Source organism: Lolium perenne, chromosome 3 (genome assembly GCF_019359855.2).
Source record: "Lolium perenne isolate Kyuss_39 chromosome 3, Kyuss_2.0, whole genome shotgun sequence".
Classification (NCBI taxonomy): Eukaryota; Viridiplantae; Streptophyta; class Magnoliopsida; order Poales; family Poaceae; genus Lolium; species Lolium perenne.
This window is the reverse complement of record NC_067246.2, coordinates 284019685-284043534: the sequence shown is the minus strand read 5'-3', so window position 1 is coordinate 284043534 and position 23850 is coordinate 284019685. Positions and strand designations below refer to the sequence as shown.

Below are 23850 nucleotides of genomic sequence, written 5' to 3'. Positions count from 1 at the left end.
ATTGGATGAAACCTTTATTCTTGCAAATCCCTTTGACTGATGCTATTAAATTGCCTCCTTATTCAAAGTATATGAAAGATATTGTTACTAACATAAGGAAAATCCCAAATGAGGAAATTTCCACTGTGCTTGCTAATTACTCTTTCAATGGCAAAGTTCCAAAGAAGTTGGGCAACCCAGGTATACCTACTATTCCTTGTTCTATTAAGAATAATTATGTTAAAACTGCTCTATGTGACTTGGGAGCCGGTGTTAGTGTTATGCCTTTTTCTCTTTATAAGAGACTTTATTTAGACAAGTTGATACCTACTGATATATCTTTGCAAATGGCTGATAAATCTACTGCTATTCATGTTGGTATATGTGAGGATGTTCCTGTTCAAGTTACTAACAACTGCTTGATATTAACTGATTTTGTTGTGTTGGAAATGCCTGAAGATGATAATATGTCTATTATTCTTGGGAGACCTTTTCTTAACACTGCAGGGGCTGTTATTGATTGCAATAAAGGAAAGGTTACTTTCAATGTTGATGATAAGGAGCATACCGTCTATTTCCCCAAGAGGATTGATAAAATATGTGGAGTCAATACTATTTCTAATGTGAGAACTATCAAAATTGGAACTATTGATTGTCCTATATATGAGCCTAAAGAAGGCTATCAAAATCTTATGATTGGATCCATATCAATACAATTCAAGGTAACATGATTGATTTGAGGTTTATTTCTTCATATGCTATGTAAAATTTATTTGGTGGCAAGACTTGATCAACCTTGTTAACGAATACTTTTTATATGCATAGAGGAGGTAAACAACATCTCTTTCTTCCTCCACTTACTTTGCTTGCTGTAGCACTTTTGTTTTGCAAAGTTCCTTAGTTAATTAGAGGTTTCAAAATTTTTCCTGGCCAGTAATAATAAACTTAATGCCCAGAAATGTGCATTTTTCAAAGTTTTCAAAAATTCACAAAAATTATACCGTTGGTCCTATTTTTCGAAAATGCACCTGGGAGCACCTGGGGATGACCTGTGGGGCACCCCAGGGTGGCACTTGTCGGGCGCGGCCAAAGAAGGGGGCGTGCCACCCTGGCGTGTGGGCCCCCCCTTTACCCCACTTCAGCATCTCTTCCTCCCAGACTCTTCTCTCTCCCGAAAAAATCGACACCAGCTTCCTCTCACTCGCGTTTTTGCTCAAGAGCTCAGGATTTTTCGATCTCTTTGCTCAGCCCAGATTTCTGTCTAAAATTTGGCACATTTGCTCTCCGGTATGTGACTCCTCCGATTATCCAAGTAGAATTTTGTTTGGTTGAGTATATCTTGAATATTTTGTTGCTGTAGGTAACATGTTTAGTGAGCTTGCATTCTTGTTCTAAGTTGTATAAACTAGTTTTGATGCATGATTAGTACTCTAGCAAGTTCCTATAGTAGTTCCCCTTGATTATATGTCACCAAATCAAATTTTATATTGTTTGTTGAAAAATTTCAGAAAATGGAGTGGAATAGATATCAACTAAACCAACAAGAATTGGAGGTGCAACAAGTCATGAGAGTGAACCGCGAAGAGGGAGTATACCCCTCTTACTACCCGTGCAAAGATTTCATGAGAAGCGCAGGAATATTGGAAGAATATCAGAATCTAATTTCTCGTGCAGGGTTGAATGATTTTGTTGATGGAGAACCATGCCAATATGCAAAATTGACTATGTCTGTTGTGCAAGATTTTAAGTTCAATTGGTCGCAATCTAACCCCATGGTTCAGTATAAGATTTATAATAAAACTGTCAACTTGTCATTCAATGATTTTTGTACAGCAATTAGAGTACCGCAATGGGGGTCATGCGAGAAGATAAGGGGATCGCCGCGAGAGCTCTTAAGCCTCTTCGAGATGATTTGTCATGGAAGGAGTTTCTCAGAGGATGGTGGGAGGATTGGTCAGTCACAGAAGGTGCACTGAATGCACACATAGAGGAAGGAGGCCATCATGCAAGAGGCAACACAGAGGAGGCCGAGGAACACCTCGACTCATCATCTGATGCAGCAAGTTCCTCGCATCAACATTTTGGGCATGTGGAGCCTCCACGCTTTTCTTCTGCACAGGAACCTTACTATGACTACGCCATGCATTATCCACCGGCGAGGAACAGCGACCCTCGCTGGGATTGAACTCCACTTAGGCCAAAAGCCTAAGCTTGGGGGGAGGTATACCGGCATCACTCATTATTTGCATATTATGGTTGCTGGATACTTGTATATACTTGTTTAGTTTGTTTGAGTGGTTTTCTAATGAGAGGAAGATGATATTTGGGGAAGTGCTGCGTGAAAACAGATTCTGGACTGTTACCGAAAAAATTCTCAAAAATAGCCAGAACGATATTTTGCGAAGCCAATTTTTGTGCATGTTCCTCAGGTTGTTATCTAACTTTCATTAGTTGAACACTTTTCGATTTGAGCAGTGGAAGAATTTATTAAAAATCGAGTACTGTACTGCTGTCAAGTTTGACGAATTTCTGCTGCTTTGTGTTTATGTGACTTATCTAGTTTGCCAATTCTTGTTTTTGCTTTGTTTCCTTCCTAAAACACAAAAATACCAAAAATATTTGCTATTCTTATTTGGTTTGTAAAGTTCATCATGAGTTCAATGGTCTTCGGTGGCTGGAGCGTGGTTTTCATTTCATAATTATCCAAGTTACACAAGTGAAAGGCAATAATGACGATCTACGACAATTGGATTGTGGTGAGAGGCTGGTATGAACTCTATTTGTTTTCATTTTTGTACATATACTCATCCATGTGAGCATGCTTAGTTGGTTCATGTGAGGTATATGTCATTTGAGAAAGTCTAGTAGTTCATGATCTCTCATGTTTAGCTCCAATTTATTAATATGAGTAGCATGTCATGGATGTTTGCTTGCATTGTTTTATTCATAAGTAGGTATGGCATTGTGGTATCCTCCTCTGAATAATTCATTTATATCGACTTGGCACATGCTCACGCATGCATATGACTGAACAAAAGTCAATTAAGCCTCTATGATTTACATTGCTTCAGAGTTCTTGTATCACTTTTATGCCTCTGTTAGTTTATTTTGCCGCAAGCATGATTATGAAAGTTACTGCTCTCTTGATTTGTCGCTCCCCAGTCTATTGCTAGCCTTCACTTGTACTGAGCGGGAACGCTGCTCGTGCTTCCAAACACCTGAAAACCAAGTTGTTCCAAAGTGTCCACCATAAATACCTATGCATGGCATTTCAAACCATTCCAAGTAAATTCTCATGCGCTACCTTTAAAACCTTCAAAATGCTTCTCAATTTGTGTTAATGTTTCATAGCTCATGAGGAAGTATGTGGTGTTTAACTTTCAACCTTGTCATTTACTCTTGACGGACTTTCATTATGGACTAGTGGCACATCCGCTTATCCAATAATTTTGCAAAAAGAGCTGGCAATGGGATTCCCAGTCCCAAATTAATTAACCTAAATAGACACTCCTCCATGGTATGTGATTGTTGGACGGCATCCGAAGGATTCGGTTAGCCATGGCTTGTGTAAGCAAAGGTTGCGGGGAGTGTCATCATAACAAAACTAAAATAAAAAGGCACTCCTTCATGGTATGAGATTGTTGGCAGGCACCCGAGGATTCGGTTAGCCATGGTTTGTGAAAGAAAGGTTGGAAGGAGTGCCACATAAACATAAAAATAATTCATGGGAGCCGATCTTGGAAGTCCGGTTGGCGAGGTAGTTGGTGTACCCATTACCATTCGTTGACAACAACAAACACCTCTCAAAATAATTTTACTCCTGTTTTAAAAATGAAAAGCTCTAGCGCATGTTAATCCCTGCTTCCCTCTGCGAAGGGTCAATCTTTTACTTTTATGTTGTGTCTCCATCCTTTCTTTGAGCACTATCTTGAGAGCACAACTGTCATTCTTAGTATAATATGCTTGTCTCAAAATATGATTGATTGTGGTATAACTTTGATGCTTTTATCTTTGACAATCACTACTTCTAGTCTTTCTATGAACTTCAGAGGTGCATGGGCATTTATGTTTTGCCGATCAAACATGGGCAAGCGAGATACCACTTTATCATACTCTTTTATGAACATTGCAATCCTGCTTATAGACATGATTCATGATGCTTATTATTAATTGTTGGTACCTCTCCATGATTGACATAGCTGTTAGATGATCTTATTTGTATGCATCTCATTATGAACTGCCTAAGTGTTAGCCATAGCATGAGAATATATACATCATATGAACAAATGTGTTCATGAAAGTTCTTTTATCGCTCAGTTGTTAACTGAATTGCTTGAGGACAAGCAATAAGCTAAGCTTGGGGGGAGTTGATACGTCCAAAACGTATCTACTTTCCCAAACACTTTTGCTATTGTTTTGCCTCTAATTTGTGTATTTTGGATGCAACTAACACGGGCTAACGCTGTTTTCAGCAGAACTGTTCTGGTGTCTCGTTTTTGTGCAGAAATCCAACTTTCAGGAAAATCCTCGGAATTTATGCAGAAGGTCTTATTTTCCCAGAATATTGGTGGAGCCAGAAGGGCAAGCCAGGTGGGGGCCCGAGGGCCCCACACACTAGGCCGGCGCGGCCTAGGAGGGGCCCGCGCGGCCCTAGTCTGTGGCGGCCTCGGTCAGCCCCCGACGCCCTCCTTCGGACTACTTATTGCCTTCGACCTAAAAACGCACGGAACGAAGTCGAAGTCGCCAGAAACCCTCCAGAATGCCGCCACATCGCGAAACTCCGTCTCGGGAGCCAGAAGTCTCCGTTCTGGCACTCCGCCGGGACGGGGAATTGGAGGAGATCATCGCCATCATCACCACCGACGCCTCTCCATCAACCAGCCATGATTCCCCCATCCATGTGTGAGTAATTCCCCCGCTGTAGGCCGAAGGGGATGGTAGGGATTGGATGAGATTGGTCATGTAATAGCATAAGATTGTTAGGGCATAGTGCCTAGTGTCCGTAATTGGTACTTTGATGATATTGTTGCAACTTGTTATGCTTAATGCTTGTCACTAGGGCCCGAGTGCCATGATCTCAGATCTGAACATGTTATTGTTTCATCATGATATTCATTGTTTATGATCTTACCTACAAGTTGTATACACATGTCGCTGTCCGGAACCAATGGCCCCGAAGTGACAGAAATCGGGACAACCGGAGGGGATGGTAGTGATGTGAGGATCACATGTGTTCACGGAGTGTTAATGCTTTGCTCCGGTACTCTATTAAAAGGAGTACCTTAATATCCAGTAGATTTCCTTGAGGCCCGGCTGCCACCGGCTGGTAGGACAAAAAATGTTGTGCAAGTTTCTCATTGCGAGCACGTACGACTATATATGGAACACATGCCTATTGATTGCTTTGTACTTGGACACCCTTTTTTTTGTTATCTGCAAATGCCCTGCTATGATTGTTACATGAGTTTCTCTCATCCATGCAACGCCCGTTATCCGTCCCCGTGCCTACAGTATTTTAATCCTGCTGTAATCACTACTGTTGTCTCGTTACTCTGTTGCTGTTATTTCACTACTGCTACTGCTATAAAACTGTTACTACTGATAAACTCTTGCGAGCAAGTCTGTTTCCAGGTGCAGCTGAATTGACAACTCCGTTGTTAATGCTTTCAAGTAATCTTTGTCTCCCCTTGTGTCGAATCAATAAATTGGGATTTACTTCCCGCGAAGACTGCTGCGATCCCCTATACTTGTGGGTTATCACTTAACAGCGGAGCTGTCAATTCAGCTGCACCTGGAAACAGACTTTCTCGCAAGAGTTTATCAGTAGTAACAGTTTTATAGCAGTAGCAGTAGTGAAATAACAACAGCAGAGTAACAAAAACAGCAGTAGTGATTATAGTAAACAGTAGGGTTAAAATACTGTAGGCACAGGGATGGATGAACGGGCGTTGCATGGATGAGAGAAACTCATGTAACAATCAAAGCAGGGCATTTGCAGATAGTAATAAAACGGTGTCCAAGTACTAAACAATCCATATGCATGTGTTCCATATTTAGTCATACGTGCTCGCAATGAGAAACTTGCACAACATCTTTTGTCCTACCAGCCGGTGGTAGCCGGGCCTCTAGGGAATCTACTGGAAATTAAGGTACTCCTTTTAATAGAGTACCGGAGCAAAGCATTAACACTCCGTGAACACATGTGATCCTCACATCAATGCATTCCCCTTCGGTTGTCCCAATTTCTGTCACTTTTGGGCCTCGGGTTCCGGACAGCGACATGTGTATACAACTTGCAGGTAAGATCATAAAACAATGAATATCATCATGAAACAATAACATGTTCAAATCTGAGATCATGGCACTCGGGCCCTAGTGACAAGAATTAAGCATAACAAGTTGCAACAATATCATCAAAGTACCAATTACGAACACTAGGCACTATGCCCTAACAATCTTATGCTATTACATGACCAATCTCATCCAATCCCTACCATCCCCTTCAGCCTATAGCGGGGAAATTACTCACACATGGATGGGGGAAACATTGCTGGTCGATGGAGAGGCGTCGGTGGTGATGATGGCGATGATCTCCTCCAATTCCCCGTCCCGGCGGAGTGCCATGTGACACCCCGGAACCAGTACCCTGAGGATCCCAGCGAACCCGCTGAAATCCGCACGATATCGATTCCGACACACCCTCCGACATGACGTGCGCGACAAAGCACACGTGATGCCAGAGGAATTACCACGAGTCGTAACATTACAACAGGTTTACAATAGAGCCCACAAGATACATATATTACAACAACAACTCCAACGAGTCAAGATACAAATAGATACATACAAAGATCCAAATCATACAGAAGAGCGAATACATCCGAGTACGAACAAGATACAAATTGGACTAAGAGTCCTGAAGATAACCAGTGGCGTCCATAACCCTGCCCAGGCCAAGCCGGAAGGGTAACCTTGCTAACGTCGTCTTCATCGAACATATCTTCATACCTGCCCGGTTATATCCCGTAGAAGCAGCAATAAGTACGGGCTCGTACTTAACAAGACTTCAAGACGTATAAGCATTCGTCAACCAATCGTCCTTTGTACTTGAGGCACGCAGGGGACTTAGAGGACGCAAGAGGAACGTCATAGGCAATATGGTGGGGTTAAGTGGCAGCGCGCAAGCACTAAAAACCTATAGAGACACTCTACAACATTCGTCTAATCAGAGGAGATGAGAGAGCGCAAAAACTAACAGTTCTATACTCCGCAATCATAACACAGCCGATGTGTTCCCCCTTCGCAAAGAGGTACTTACAAAGGCACTCACACTGTGGACAAGTTTTAACCAGTTATTATTTAAGTTGTTCTATCTTACTATGCAAGTTAATAGTATTGAAACAACAGGTGTAAGTTGTCTATGGTCGAGTCATACAGCTCCAAGTCGTCCATAACCGCGGACGCGGCTTATCGATAAGATTGTCACCCTGCAGGGGTGCCCAAATGTACCCACACGCACGATCAACCCACTTACGACAGGTGGACATCACGACACGCACTCTCCTTCACTACAACAATGTCCAGGAAGCCACCTAACTAAGTTAACCCGTTTCGGAGCCCGATCGAAACTCCGACCGGACCTAGTTGTTGCGAGAACGGCTAAGAGAATCAGAGCCCACTAGAGGATGACCTCTTAACAATACGTGCCGCACCTACGGACGTGCAAGAGACAACGGGGATACAAGGCACTCACGGCTTCCCCAAAAGTAATATCATATCATCTGACCACAAAGAAACAAGCTTGCACGCCCGAGAGAAACAAAACAAACATCCAAACTAGTTGTGGCCACTGGACAAAGATGTAGATTCCAGCAGTGGTCGAGGGGAGACCCGGTAAGCATACCCACGTGTGGTTAGAGCGCTCAGTCTCGGAACAGATAACAAGAACTCGGGGTCCTAAGATATTTAGGAAACATAAGTGAGCCGTCACAAAACGAGCAGCTGACCCACCGATGCCTCTGCTAAACAAATGTTAACAACTAAAGTAACCATAATTCTTCCCAACATATAACCCGATAAGATAACAACAACGGTAACAAGATAAAACAGCACTAGCATGCACTACGACTCGCAAGGGCAGACTCGATAACCAAACAATAGCCGTAGGAGGTGGTGGTGGCAATATGGGCTGCTTGAGGTAACAAGTGGAAGGGACACGTGACAAGAATGCAACTTAAGGATAGCATGAGGGAGAAGGCAAAATAAAATAGGTGAGCGACTCCTGCAGGGACAGGAGTATAGGGGAAATGCTTGCCTGTTAAAGCTTGCCGAGGAACATCCGGAGAACTTGGCGTATCTCACCACACCACTTCGTGATCCTATCCGGGAAGAAGCAAATGCTGGAACACACACAACGTATGCAAGTCTTACTACTACGGATAAAGAAGATCCAGCATGTTCATGATGATATGCATGACATGGCATAGATGGTGCAATGCATCTTATCCAATTTAATCGGAGTCGGAACCCCGGACACACAAATTAGGTTGGAGTTGCATTTTCTACTGGCAAATTTAAGTGTTGATTAGCATGGCAAGACATGGCAGGGGTGCGCTACTTCAATATTAAACGGAGCGGGGAAATCCCTAGTTGGAAATCCGAAATACTCCGCATATATGTGAGGTGAACCGGCACTACTATCAACGCGCGTCATGATGCAAGATGCAAACAGATGAATGGATGGCATATTAATGTTCCTTGCATTTTTCTGATCAATTTTTATATATAACACTTTTTATTTCGAGTTACCATTTAAAAGATATGATTTATACGAGATATAACACATTTTCTGAAATTCTGGAAAACAGAGAAAAAGGAAAAGCTTTCCTCACCCAAGCCGAGACTAGCCTGAGCGGCTGACACGCGGGCCCGAAAGGAGCTGACGAGGCAGGGGGTCCGGGTTGGTTCACTGAATCTGCAGGGGGGGTTTTCAGAAAATGATAAGATCAAGGGCTGCGGGTTGAAGAAAAGAAACAGGCAGGGACCTGGACGCAAAACCGTCCAGATCCAGATCCGATGGGGTTTTCTCACCGAGGGGAGGCGAGCCGGAGAGGCTGACGGTGGGGCCGGAAGGTGACATGGCGGCCAGCGTCGCAGATCTTGCGTGTGTGCACGAAAGGTGTTCGACAGGAGGTCTCCGCGCGCGGGGCGTTGATCACTGCGGGTCGGCGTCGCGCGGGCGGGCGAAAGGAGGCGTCCCAGGATGCGATGGTTGGCGTCGGGGGAAGCGCCTCGACGCGGGAACTTGCTGGTGTTGGCGCGGAGCCCAGGGTCCGCCGGAGGTCCGCCGGCGTCGAGCATCTGCGACGGTGAAACGAGGCCGCCGATGAGAAAAACATACCAGGACGAGACAGGGAAGAGTAAGGGGTCCAGGAGGAGCGCTATGATACCAGGGACACGCTGGTCTTCTCGGTTTGGCCGGAGGAGGACAGTCAGCGACGAAATTGACAGATATCGCCGCCGGAGCTGAGGAAGAAAAGAGGACGAGGGCGGTGATGTAGGGCGTCCCCGGCTCGATTGAGGCCACCAGGAGAACGAGGACATCTAGGTGCATCTCTGGGTGCCCTCAGAAGGGCGAGGGAAGGTGGGGAGCGGCGGCGCTATGGTGGAGATGCTCACGGTGCTGTGGGGGTTTCTCTGCCTCCTTCGTTTGGCGTGGGGAAGGGGAAGAAAGGGGAGGGCAGGTGGGTGGATGAGGACGTAGGGCTGGCTCTAGCGATAAAGTGAGGAGGGGGAAGCAGGTGGGGAGGACCACGGGGTCACGCCATTGATACGTCTCCAACGTATCTATAATTTCCGATGTTCCATGCTTGTTTTATGACAATACCAACATGTTTTGTTCACACTTTATATCATTTTCATGCATTTTCCGGAACTAACCTATTAACAAGATGCCACAGTGCCAGTTCCTGTTTTCTGCTGTTTTTGGTTCCAGAAAGGCTGTTCGGGCAATATTCTCGGAATTGGACGAAATCAACGCCAAACCTCCTATTTTTCCCGGAAGCGTCCAGAACACCGAAGAAGAGTCGGAGAGGGGCCAGGGGGCCACCACACCACATGGCTGCGCGGGCCAGGCCTAGGCCGCGCCGGCCTAGGGTGTGGCGCCCCCAGGTGCCCCCCTGCGCCGCCTCTTCGCCTATAAAAGTCCTTTCGACCTAAAAACGCAGTACCAATTGACGAAACGCCAGAAAGACTCCAGGGGCGCCGCCACCGTCGCGAAACTCCAATTCGGGGGACAGAACTCTCTGTTCCGGCACCCTGCCGGACGGGGAATTGCCCCCGGAGCCATCTCCACCGCCGTCTTCACCGCCATCTTCACCGCCATCGCTGCTTCCATGATGAGGAGGGAGTAATCCACCCCTGAGGCTGAGGGCTTCGCTGTAGCTATGTGGTTCATCTCTCTCCCATGTACCTCAATACAATAATCTCATGAGCTGCTTTACATGATTGAGATTCATATGAGTTTTGTATCACTACTATCTATGTGCTACTCTAGCAAAGTTATTAAAGTAGTTCTATTCCTCCTGCACGTGTGTAAAGGTGACAGTGTGTGCACCGTGTTAGTACTTGGTTTATGCTATGATCATGATCTCTTGTAGATTGCGAAGTTAACTATTGCTATGATAATATTGATGTGATCTATTCCTCCTACATATGCATGAAGGTGACAGTGTGCATGCTATGTTAGTACTTGGTTTAGTCTATTGATCTATCTTACACTATAAGGTTACTTAAACATGAGCATTATTGTGGAGCTTGTTAACTCCGGCATTGAGGGTTCGTGTAATCCTACGCAATGTGTTCATCATCCAACAAAAGTGTAGAGTATGCATTTATCTATTTTGTTATGTGATCAATGTTGAGAGTGTCCACTAGTGAAAGTGTAATCCCTAGGCCTTGTTCCTAAATACTGCTATCGCTGCTTGTTTACTGTTTTACTGTGTTACTACTGCTACAATACCACCACCATCAACTACACACCCGCAAGCTATTTTCTGGCACCGTTGCTACTGCTACTATATATTCATACCACCTGTATTTCACTATCTCTTCGCCGAACTAGTGCACCTATTAGGTGTGTTGGGGACACAAGAGACTTCTTGCTTTGTGGTTGCAGGGTTGCATGAGAGGGATATCTTTGACCTCTTCCTCCCTGAGTTCGATAAACCTTGGGTGATCCACTTAAGGGAAAACTTGCTGCTGTTCTACAAACCTCTGCTCTTGGAGGCCCAACACTGTCTACAGGAAAGGAGGGGGAACGTAGACATCAAGCACTTTTCTGGCGCCGTTGCCGGGGAGGAAAGGTAAAAGGTACTCACACTCCGGATCTCGGCTACTAAGCTATTTCCCGGCGCTGTAAGTACTCGAAGCTATTTCCTTTAGATCCTGCAATTGCATCTTTTTGTTTCTTGTTTTACACTAGTAAGGCATAATGGAAAATATCTGTGAGCTTTTTATTCTATTTCCTGAGTCAAGACATGAATGGTTTAATGCGAAAATTAAAAAACCCATGGAATCTTATTTGCATGCTAGTAGCAATGATATTAGTATGAACGCTTTGAACACCATTGTTGCTAATGATATGGAAAATTCTAAGCTTGGGGAAGCTGGTTTTGATGAGCATGATCTTTTTAGTCCCCCAAGCATTGAGGAGAAAATTTTCTTTGATGATACTTTGCCTCCTATTTATGATGATTATAATGATAGTAGTCTTTTGGTTCCACCTACTATGGAGAGTGAATTTGATTATGATTACAATATGCCTCCTATATTTGATGATAGCTACTTTGTTGAATTTGCTCCAACTACAATTAATAAGAATGACTATGCTTATGTTGGGAGTAGTAATAATTTTATGCATGAGACTCATGATAAGAATGCTTTATGTGATGGTTATATTGTTGAGTTTGCTCATGATACTACTGAAAGTTATTATGAGAGAGGAAAATATGGTTGTAGAAATTTTCATGTTACTAAAACACCTCTCTATGTGCTGAAATTTGTGAAGCTATACTTGTTTTATCTTCCTATGCTTGTTACTTTGCTTTTCATGAACTTGTTTATTTACAAGATTCCTATGCATAGGAAGCATGTTAGACTTAAATGTGTTTTGAATTTGCCTCTTGATGCTCTCTTTTGCTTCAAATACTATTTCTCGCGAGTGCATCATTAAAACTGCTGAGCCCATCTTAACGGCTATAAAGAAAGAACTTCTTGGGAGATAACCCATATGTTATTTTGCTACAGTACTTTGTTTTTATTTTGTGTCTTGGAAGTTGTTTACTACTGTAGCAACCTCTCCTTATCTTAGTTTAGTGTTTTGTTGTGCCAAGTAAAGTCTTTGATAGAAAAGTAAGTACTAGATTTGGATTACTGCGCAGTTCCAGATTTCTTTGCTGTCACGAATCTGGGTCCACCTCCCTGTAGGTAGCTCAGAAAATTAAGCCAATTTACGTGCATGATCCTCAGATATGTACGCAAGTTTCATTCAATTTGGGCATTTTCATTTGAGCAAGTGTGGTGCCATTTTAAAATTCGTCAATACGAACTGTTCTGTTTTGACAGATTCTGCCTTTTATTTCGCATTGCCTCTTTTGCTATGTTGGATGAATTTCTTTGATCCATTAATGTCCAGTAGCTTTATGCAATGTCCAGAAGTGTTAAGAATGATTGTGTCACCTCTGAATATGTTAATTTTTATTGTGCACTAACCCTCTAATGAGTTGTTTCGAGTTTGGTGTGAAGGAAGTTTTCAAGGGTCAAGAGAGGAGGATGATATACTATGATCAAGAAGAGTGAAAGCTCTAAGCTTGGGGATGCCCCGGTGGTTCATCCCTGCATATTTCAAGAAGACTCAAGCGTCTAAGCTTGGGGATGCCCAAGGCATCCCCTTCTTCATCGACAAATTATCAGGTTCCTTCTCTTGAAACTATATTTTTATTCGGTCACATCTTATGTGTGTAACATCCCAAGTTTCAACAAAATGAACAAGAGAGAATTTAAGAATCCAAAAATCAGGGTTAACAAAAACTTTTTCTCATCATATAGGTTTATGCATATAGGTCACCTTATTACTTATTTTGAGTGTGCAATTGCCATGATGTTTGCTTATGTGTTCTCTCTCACTCTAAAACCCTAGCAATGATCACTTGATCACCCTTAGCCAATAAAAATTGAAATATAAAAGAAATCCCAAAAATCCATTTCACTCTCACATAAGGCCTATGCCATTTTCGCAAATACTTAATCTAGGCCAATTTGGTTTGCACCATTACTTGTAAAGGGTTACTAAACACTTATTAACACCTTTGGAATCAAGCCAACTCAATTCAAACCAAAATCAAACTCAAATTCCAAGTCACATGCAATATGGTCACTTATGCCATTTTTAGTCTGATGGCCACTTTGAGCCCCTGGTTCTCTTCTTTCCACTTCTAAACTTTGTCAAACCTTTTCACCTCATCCAAGACAAACTCAAGCACTACAACTTTGCCCAAAACCACCACCCCAAATTCTTCACCATTTTCAAATGGGAAGCAAGCAAGGTTGGAACTTTCTCACATAATCAAGATCATATGCAAAATGTGATTTTGCATATCAATTCCTTTTTGACCACCACCACCACCAAAATGCTCCTTTCAATATATGTTTACAACCCACCAAAAAGAATTTCAAAATTCGAAAATATTTTTCTTGCGGGCATTCTGTCGAACACATTGCAGGCAGGGTAAATTTTTGAGCCCATACCTCATTTTCTACTTGGACTTGGTCCAACCTTGCCCTCTCGCACTCGAGTCTCCCTTTCACCTCACTACACCATCACCACCACTTGCATTGGCCAGGGTTTGATTAAATCAACTCAAACATGCCATGCCGTGGCATGGCATGGCCTCACCGTGCCATCTCCCTCACCCGTCGCTTCTAGCTTGCACCACCATGCCCACTGGCTCCCTCTCACCACCCTGGACGAGCTCGTGCCCTCCCTTGACCGAGACCGAGCACACACGCGTCGGAACGCGAGCGCCCAGACGCGCCCAGGACTCGCCCATGCCGCGCCAGAGCGCGCATGGCGCTCACCCTGGACGCCCAGAGCGTGACGACGCCCCGCGTCCTCGCATCACCTCCGCCATCACGCTCACCGCCAGTCGACGCACGACGACCGTCTGCAACGCCTGGACATGGCCCCTGGCCCGCGGGAACGCCGCAGCCGACGTAAGCATCCACGCCCTCCCGCCATGACCTGCAAGCTTCCATCACGATCGCCGCCGCTGTAGTGCCTCTTTTTCCTCACCGTCACGCGCGTCATCCTCGCCAGAGCACCAGCTACCGTACGCGCCCACGCCTTGGCTCTTCGCAGCCCTGGACCGACGGCGACCATGGCGAACCCAGCTCCGCCCCCCTGCCACCTCTCGCCGCTATAAAAGGAGCACTCCGCGCCCCAACCGAGCACGCCAATCTCTTCCCCACCTCACCACAGTTCTCCTCGCCGCCTAAATTCCATCGATTAGCCATCGCCTCGCCCCAATTGCTAGCTCGCCGCCGCTTACCTTAGCCGGCTCGCCGGAGAAGGAGGCCACCCCAGACGCGCCGCTGCTTCCAGGCGCCTCCCCATCATCGACAACGTCGCGGCGCACCACTCCGACGACCGCCGGAGCTCCGACGACCCCTCCGACCCCCTGCTGCCGCCGCGCTCGCCACTGCCTCTCGCCGTCGACGACGACAACCTCCAGCCGTTGGATCATCGCCTGATCCAACGCTCCTCACTTCCCCGTACCGGTTCGGTGAGTAAAACTCACTGACGCGTGGGTCCCGCCGTCAGACGGCCTGCTCGCGCTGGACGCGAAGTGGGCCGGCCCATTTTCCTTTTTCTCCGCAGCCCAAGTTCTTTCCCGCGCGAAGCCCACCGTTTGAATTCAAGTTTGGAAATTAGAAAAATAGCATAATCTGTTGCAAACTTTGAATTTCAATAGTGACAAATCTACTCGGCCAAATTTTACAAACTTTATATTTTTGGAAACCTTATGAAATTGTCTACACAATGCCACTGACTAGAACCCTAGATCTTTTGTAGAAATGAAATGACAAATTAAACAAGGCAGGGACTTTTCTGCCTTATAATAATTCTTAAAAATTAACCATAAATGCTTTTCAGTAAATTCCACCTCCAATAATTCACTTTTCACTTATACTAATTGTTTCTACAAAAATATGCCATGCTTACTTTGAATGATCATGGTTGAGTTGATTTAAATGCCTTATGGCTATTTTCTAGTCAAAGATATTATCCAAAACTATTAAGAAATCATATGTGGGAGTTTTCCCTCATTTAAATCTTGTCACCACCAATTCCAAATGAAGTGGAGACTCTGGTTATTTAGGTCCCATAGGAATTGTTGGTGATATTAAATCTTTGCTATGCTAGAATTAAATGGTATGAGGTGCTCACCTCATTTAAATCTTTTTCTCCAAATGCTAAGTGTGAAGAGGTTGACTTGGGTCAACCTAGGTCACATATTATGCATAAGAGAAATTAAATCTTAATAAGATAATGAGAGGAAATTATTTCTCTAAATAATTCAAAGTAACATTTAAGTTTAGTATGAGAGGAAATTATTTTTCTTAAATACTAAGAAAAACACATCCACCAACTTATTAGCCAAATGTGATGCTAGTTTAGGTGTGTGAACCATGTTTGTGCATAGTTTAGTAGATTAGTTTGGTGTGATGATTGTGTACTCCGTATTCGTATTTTAGACGCTAGTACCGAGGAGTACCAGGAGGAGGAGGAGGTCTACTTCCAGAAGAAGAAGACCACTTTGACCAGTTTCCCAACCAAGGCAAGATAATACTCTTGCAAAGTGCAAAGCTCACCATGAGCAAGGCATTACCCCATTTACTTTATGCTTATGATCCTATTTCCCAGTTTTACTTACAAGCTTTATTTACCTTTGTTTTATCAAAGTACCTTTGATTTATGTTCTACTAGGTTAGTACGAAGTTAGTACAAGAGTATCAAACTTAGCCTAGAAGCAAAGCAAATACTTAGCACCCCTCACACATAGTGGCTAGTGCTAAATTTAAAATGACCACTCTAGATGGGAACATGTGTTGATGAAATGATGATGGTGAAAACCTTGGAATGATTAGTCATTTCCATTGACAGATTTTGAAGGTGAATATGACACTGAAGTTGACTTGGTGATTTTGGATAAAAACTGATGATTGAGTTGGATGCGATACCTTACCAATTTTAAGTACCCCCACAATACCTGATTATGGGTAGGGCTTAGCTGGAAATTTATGTGTCTTAGTATGGGTTCCCTCTGAACACACATCATAGGGGTTATGCTTGAGGCTGCCTCCGTTGTTGAGAAATGATGTGAATTGAAGGTGAATTGTACGGCCAAGCCTGTGCGATTCCGGGTTAACAGTTGGTTTTCACCGGGAGGCCAAGCTCATGGGGAGAGGTGCCTATACTAGGGTGTGTAAGTGAAAGGTTAACGGTTGATGATCCGCGTACTGAGTTACGATTATTCAGGGTTTTATCCCTGACGGATGAAATCAAATGTTGTGGCACAAGTGTGCGACCTCTGCAGAGTGTAGAACTATTCGAATAGCCGCGTCCGCGGATATGGACAATTGGAAAGGCCATTCTGTTTCCGTCATCAGAATTTATATCTTTGTGACTGGTGTTTTTGAACTTGAACTTGAACAGTGACTTTGACTGTGAATCACAACTGAGTTGTGGGAATGACACTAATGTTCCCACTTGAGTTAGTTAGCACTTGAGGAGTTGTTTACAAAAGTGTTTATGAAATAAAATTGGCTTTATGCAAATAAACTTAGAGCTTAGAACACCTTTTTGTCAATGCTAGTACTTGTTTTAGTATTAGATTGCGAGTACATAAAGTACTCACGGCTTTGTCCCTGGCTATTCAAATGGCCAGACTATGAAGCCGAGCAGCAGTACGAGGAGGACGATCAGCAGGACGTCTACCACAACTAGGAGCTTCTAACGTCAAGCGTTGGCCTGTGGACTAGAGAGTCCTTGTATCTTACGCTTCCGCTATGAACTTGTGTTTGTTCGTTGATCTTTAGATCAACTATTTGTGTAATATGGATCATGTGATTCCAATTTGTAAGACATTATGGTTTGTAATGAATGATGACTGTGATACTTAACTATTATGCCTCGCAACAACAATTTCCTGGGATTGCGATGTATGACATAATAGGCATCCGGACTTTAAAAATCCGGGTGTTGACAAGTTGGTATCAGAGCCATTGTTTGACCTTAGGAGACCCTAGTTAGAAATGGACGTTCTGAAAAATTGAGTTTCAAAAAGAAATGAAGTACTTCTGAAAATTTTAATCTTTGTCTTCTCCTTGAGCTCTTTGGAAAAACAAGAAGTCATGCTCTTCCTTAGAAATATAACTAAAATTTTGCCACACTTGTTCACTTCTCTAACTTAATCCTTTACTTCACTTTCAGATGGAGCCCGTGAACACGAAGTTTTACCAGCTTGGGAATGGGGGAAGCTTGATCTTCGAGCACGACCTCAACGCCCTGTCCGACCACCTTGGTCGCCCGCACCCGGAGTTCCACGGATCGCAGATCGCGAACCAGCCAGGAGGCGAGTTGCAGTGGATCATCACCGCTGACTTGAGGGGCAAGATGGAGCCTCCCACTTCTGAGAGGATCCTCTTCTCCTTCATGGAGAGCAACTGGCTGGACGGACTTGCTCGCGGACTTCAGGAGGGACTCGCACGCCTGTGCGGGATGAGCGGGGAGGCACTCAAGCACCCTCGCTTTTCGCACCTTGCGAGGCGTAACTCTGCTGGAGAGCCCATGGACATGACCTCTCACCCGGAGCTGAAGCACCATGTGGAGCATCTCGACTTCATGCTGTACCACACTCAGCAGGATCTCGACCACTCCCGTGAGTACGCCAACCAGACTCACGCCCGCATCATCGAGCAAGGTGACTGCATCAAGCTGCTCGCCAAGGACCGCAGGACCCTCCGCCAGCAGCGCGCGAAGAGGGATGCCACTATCACCCGCCTCCGCGCGAAGATAGCCGCACTCGAGGCCACTGTCAAGGCCCAGGAAGAGCAGATGAAGAAGATGGAGGAAGATGGAGAAGACATTCAGGGAGGAAGCAACTACCTGAGTGACGACAACGACTTCGAGGAAGATGAGAACACCGAGGGGGAAGACTACGACTTCCTGGACGACGAGGATGATGACCACACCCCCATCGATGTTGATGAGGAGGAGGAGTAGTTCACTTATGCACTATCATAGGTGTGAGTTGTATCCCGCCCCATGTATCGTAGCTTGGAGAAGAAGGGTTCTTAAAACCCTTAGTGTGTTAGTTTGTAATGTGTGTTGATTGTTATGAATGAATGTATGTTTGTGTCATCATGAAAAGACTTCAAGTTTTAAACTTTTGAACTCAACCACAAAACAAGCCATAGACATTTCCCTCTTTTCTCATGATCAATCTCAATACTCAGATGGCCCCTCCAACTCGCAACACGAACCAAGACGCTATGATGCAGATGTTGCAAGTTATGCTGGAAGATAGAGAAGCAGAAAGAGCTGAAAGGCAAGCCAACATTGCAGCACTCCAACAGCTTGTCAACAACAACCAAGGCCACCATGATCATCCAGGATCTAAGCTCAAGAACTTCCAGAACACCAACCCACCAGTTTTCAGCAAGACTGAGGAACCACTTGATGCAGATGATTGGCTCCAAACTATGGAGAACAATCTAGAAGTAGCTGGAGTGGAAGAGAATGAGAAAGTGCTGTTTGCAACGCACTACTTAGCAGGACCAGCAAGAGCTTGGTGGACAAGCACCCGTGCCATGAACGCGGGACAGTTCATGACTTGGACTGATTTCAAGCTCAAGTTCAGCAAGTACCATGTGCCCCCGGGTCTGATAAAGAAGATGAGAGATGAATTCCGTGAACTGAAGCAAGGCCGGATGTCCGTGGTGGAATACCGCGACAAGTTTCTCACACTGTCAAGGTACGCCCCGGATGAGACAGACACTACTGAGAAGAGGAAGGAAAGGTTCCTGAACGGACTGCATGATGAGATGCAGACTGTGTTGATCAACATCCCCTTTGCCGACCTCGAAGCCCTCGTTGACTCCGCCATCCAGATGGAAGGCAAACTGCACCAAGCCAGCGAGAACCGCAAGCGCCGCATGATGAATCAGAGTGGGCCCAGCAATGCCCCAAGGTATCGCCCCAACTCAGGCGGAGGTTTCAGAACCAACAAGCCCAATGCACAGATGTCACGTCCGGTTTATCAGAACCGGAGTGGAGGAAACCCCAGGCCAGGAGGCCACCACAACAACAGCAACTACAACACCAACAACAACTTCAACCGCGCTCCGCCAAGAGCCCCCAACAACCACACCAGCAACAACAACACCAACACCGCACCAAGGACCGGGAGCAATGCAATTCCCGTCGCGAACAAGCAAGACAAGACCACCATCACTTGCTATGAGTGTGGTGTAGTGGGGCATTACTCCAATGAGTGTCCCAAGAGGCTCGCCAAGCTCGCAGGCAACCCCGCACCACCTGCTCAGCAGCAACGCCGTGTCTCCACCGGCAAGAAGTTCGCCCCCAACAACCCGAACAACCGCGGAGGTCGCCTCTACCACATGAATGCTGAGGAAGCCCAGGAAGCACCTGACGTGGTGCTGGGTATGTTCTCTGTTAACTCAATACCAGCAAGAGTGTTGTTTGATTCTGGAGCATCGCATTCGTTACAGAAGATTTTGTGTGCACTAGTAAGATTCAACCAATCAGCTTGAAACATGTCATGGTAGTTCAAATACCTGGATCAACCACTAAAGCTAGAAAATTTTGCAAAGATGTACCCATCAGAATCCATGAAATAGACTTTTATGCAAACTTGATTGTTCTGGGAACAAAAGGATTGGAAGTAGTCCTGGGTATGGACTGGATGGCGAAACATCATGGATTGATAGACTGCGCCAAGAAGGCCATCACCATGACAAGTAGCACAGGAATAATAATAGAACACCTATCTGAAAAACTACCAAGAAAATTTACCTGCAACCAAAGTGTAGCCAAGCCAACTCTGGATCAAATCAGGGTCGTCTGTCGATACCCTGATGTGTTTCCGGATGATCTACCCGGTATGCCCCCAGATCGGGATATCGAGTTCATCATCGAGTTAATCCCTGGAACAGGACCTATAGCCCAGAGAGCCTACAGCATGAACCCCGCAGAATTAATGGAACTGAAGAAACAACTGGATGATATGCTGTACAAAGGTCTGATTCGACCAAGTGCGTCGCCTTGGAGATCACCAGTTTTGTTTGTGGATAAAAAGGACGGTGCCACCCGTTTGGTTACGGATTATCGTAAGCTTAACGATGTCACCATCAAGAACAAATATCCCTTGCCAAAGATAGAAGACCTGTTTGACCAGCTGACCGGTGCCCAAGTTTTCTCAAAGATTGATCTGAGGACAGGTTACCATCAACTGAAGATCCGAGCAACAGATATTCCAAAGACTGCCTTTACCACCAGATATGGACTGTATGAGTACAATGTCATGTCCTTTGGACTGACCAATGCCCCCGCTTACTTCATGAATCTCATGAATAAGATCTTTATGGAATTCCTGGATAAGTTTGTCGTTGTCTTCATCGACGACATTCTTATCTACTCCAAATCAGAAGAAGAACATGAGCAACATTTGGAAGTGGTTCTAGAAACCCTTAGGCAACATCAGTTATACGCCAAGTTTAGCAAATGTGAGTTTTGGTTAAGAGAAGTGGGATTCCTGGGACACATCTTGTCTGCAGGAGGAATTGCTGTAGATCCCACAAAAATCAAAACTGTTGAGGAATGGAAGGCCCCAACCACCCAGACTGAGGTCCGAGCATTTCTAGGATTGGCGGGATATTACCGCCGATTCGTTGAAGGATTCTCAAGCATCGCAAGACCAATGACTCAACTGCTGAAGAAGGACCGGAAATTTGACTGGAATGACAAATGTGAAGAAAGTTTTCAACTACTCAAACTCAGATTAACCACAGCCCCAATATTGATCATGCCCGATGTCACCAAGCCCTTTGATGTCTATTGTGATGCATCCAAGACTGGACTTGGATGTGTGTTGATGCAAGAAGGCAAAGTGATATCTTACCTATCAAGGCAATTGAAGCAACATGAACAGAATTATCCAACTCATGACTTGGAGTTAGCAGCCGTAGTGTTAGCCCTGAAGGTTTGGCGTCATTACCTCATGGGTAATCGATGCGAGATATATTCAGATCACAAGAGCCTGAAGTACATCTTCACCCAGAAGGAGCTGAACATGAGACAGCGCAGATGGATTGAATTAATCAAGGATTACGACATGGAAATTCACTACCACCCCGGCAAGGCCAATGTGGTAGCGGATGCCTTGAGCGGCGCCGTGTCAGTTGAACTCCATGATCGCAATAGAGCAACCAAGCCTGTACCAAGAGTTTGAACAATTCAGACTAGAGCTAGTGAGCGAAGGATTCCTCGCCAGCATTGAACTCCAACCCACCTTGATGAGCCAGATAAAAGAAGCCCAGAAGGGAAATGCCAGCATTGACGGGATAAAGAGTCAGATAGCTGCAGGAAAGGCACCAGGATTCACCATAGACAAAGCCGGAGTTCTTTGGTACAAAGAACGTCTCTGCGTACCGTCGGACTCTGACTTGAAACAAGTCATTCTGCAAGAAGCCCATGACACCCTTTATTCAATCCACCCCGGAGGTACCAAGATGTACCAAGACCTGAAGGAACAATTCTGGTGGCACGGAATGAAGCGAGAGATAGGAAGTTACATCGCCAAGTGTGATATCTGTCAGCGAGTCAAAGCAGAACATCAACGACCCGCAGGACTGTTGCAACCTTTACAGATTCCGGAGTGGAAATGGGATTCTGTCGGTATGGACTTTATCACAGGATTGCCCAAATCTAGCCGAGGAAATGACTCCATTTGGGTAGTCATTGATAGGTTGACCAAGGTTGCACATTTCATCCCTGTCAAGACCACATACCAAGGCCCAAAGCTAGCTGAGTTATACATATCCAGAATAGTCAGCCTGCACGGAACCCCGAAGTCAATTGTGTCAGATAGAGGATCACAATTCACCTCAAGATTCTGGCAGAAAGTACATGAAGGACTAGGAACCCGACTGAATTTCAGCACCGCATACCACCCACAGACTGACGGACAGACTGAGAGAGTCAATCAGATCCTAGAAGATATGTTAAGAGCCTGTGTGCTAGAGTACGGATCCAAATGGGAAGACTGCCTACCATATGCAGAATTCTCCTACAACAATAGCTATCAAGCCAGCTTACAGATGGCCCCCTTTGAAGCCCTGTACGGAAGGAAATGCCGTACCCCTCTGAACTGGTCGGAAGTCGGAGATAGTCAAGTCTTCGGCCCCGACGTTCTCCGCGAAGCCGAAGAAAAGGTGCACAAGATCCGCGAGTACCTCAAGACCGCCCAGTCCAGACAAAAGAGCTACGCCGACAAGAGACGCCGAGAGATGACATTCGAGATCGGAGATTTTGTGTATCTCAAAGTCTCACCCCTCAAAGGAATGCAGAGATTCCAACTCAAAGGAAAGCTCGCCCCCAGATATGTCGGACCATTCAAGATTCTGAGTCGCCGAGGAGAAGTCTCATATCAGTTGGAACTGCCGGAAGAGATGTCTGCCGTACACAATGTGTTTCACATCTCACTACTTCGGAAGTGCCTAGAAGTGCCTGAGAAGACCGAAGTATTCAAGAACATCGACCACAGAGCCATTGATATCAACAAGGACCTAACCTACCGCGAAGTGCCTATTCGCATCCTTGAAGAAGCATTCAGAACCACCCGCACCAGAAGTATCAAGTTCCTGAAAGTACAATGGAGTAATCACACCGAAGAAGAAGCAACTTGGGAACGCGAGGAAGATATGAAGAAGGAATACCCAAATCTCTTTAGTACCTAGTTTTCTCTAGATCTCGGGACGAGATCTTTTGTAAGGGGGAAGGGTTTGTAACATCCCAAGTTTCAACAAAATGAACAAGAGAGAATTTAAGAATCCAAAAATCAGGGTTAACAAAAACTTTTTCTCATCATATAGGTTTATGCATATAGGTCACCTTATTACTTATTTTGAGTGTGCAATTGCCATGATGTTTGCTTATGTGTTCTCTCTCACTCTAAAACCCTAGCAATGATCACTTGATCACCCTTAGCCAATAAAAATTGAAATATAAAAGAAATCCCAAAAATCCATTTCACTCTCACATAAGGCCTATGCCATTTTCGCAAATACTTAATCTAGGCCAATTTGGTTTGCACCATTACTTGTAAAGGGTTACTAAACACTTATTAACACCTTTGGAATCAAGCCAACTCAATTCAAACCAAAATCAAACTCAAATTCCAAGTCACATGCAATATGGTCACTTATGCCATTTTTAGTCTGATGGCCACTTTGAGCCCCTGGTTCTCTTCTTTCCACTTCTAAACTTTGTCAAACCTTTTCACCTCATCCAAGACAAACTCAAGCACTACAACTTTGCCCAAAACCACCACCCCAAATTCTTCACCATTTTCAAATGGGAAGCAAGCAAGGTTGGAACTTTCTCACATAATCAAGATCATATGCAAAATGTGATTTTGCATATCAATTCCTTTTTGACCACCACCACCACCAAAATGCTCCTTTCAATATATGTTTACAACCCACCAAAAAGAATTTCAAAATTCGAAAATA

The 23850-nt window shown here is 44.8% G+C and overlaps 1 long non-coding RNA gene across 1 annotated transcript; it reads right to left on the bottom strand.

Annotated features, from left to right (window-relative positions):
- Positions 1–6737: 6737 nt before the first annotated feature.
- Positions 6738–8726, bottom strand: LOC139837677 (uncharacterized). Its single transcript, XR_011754293.1, has 2 exons — positions 8294–8726; positions 6738–6987 (listed from the first exon to the last, which is right to left on the bottom strand). It is a non-coding gene; the product is annotated as an uncharacterized lncRNA (long non-coding RNA).
- Between the last annotated feature and the right edge of the window lie 15124 nt (positions 8727–23850).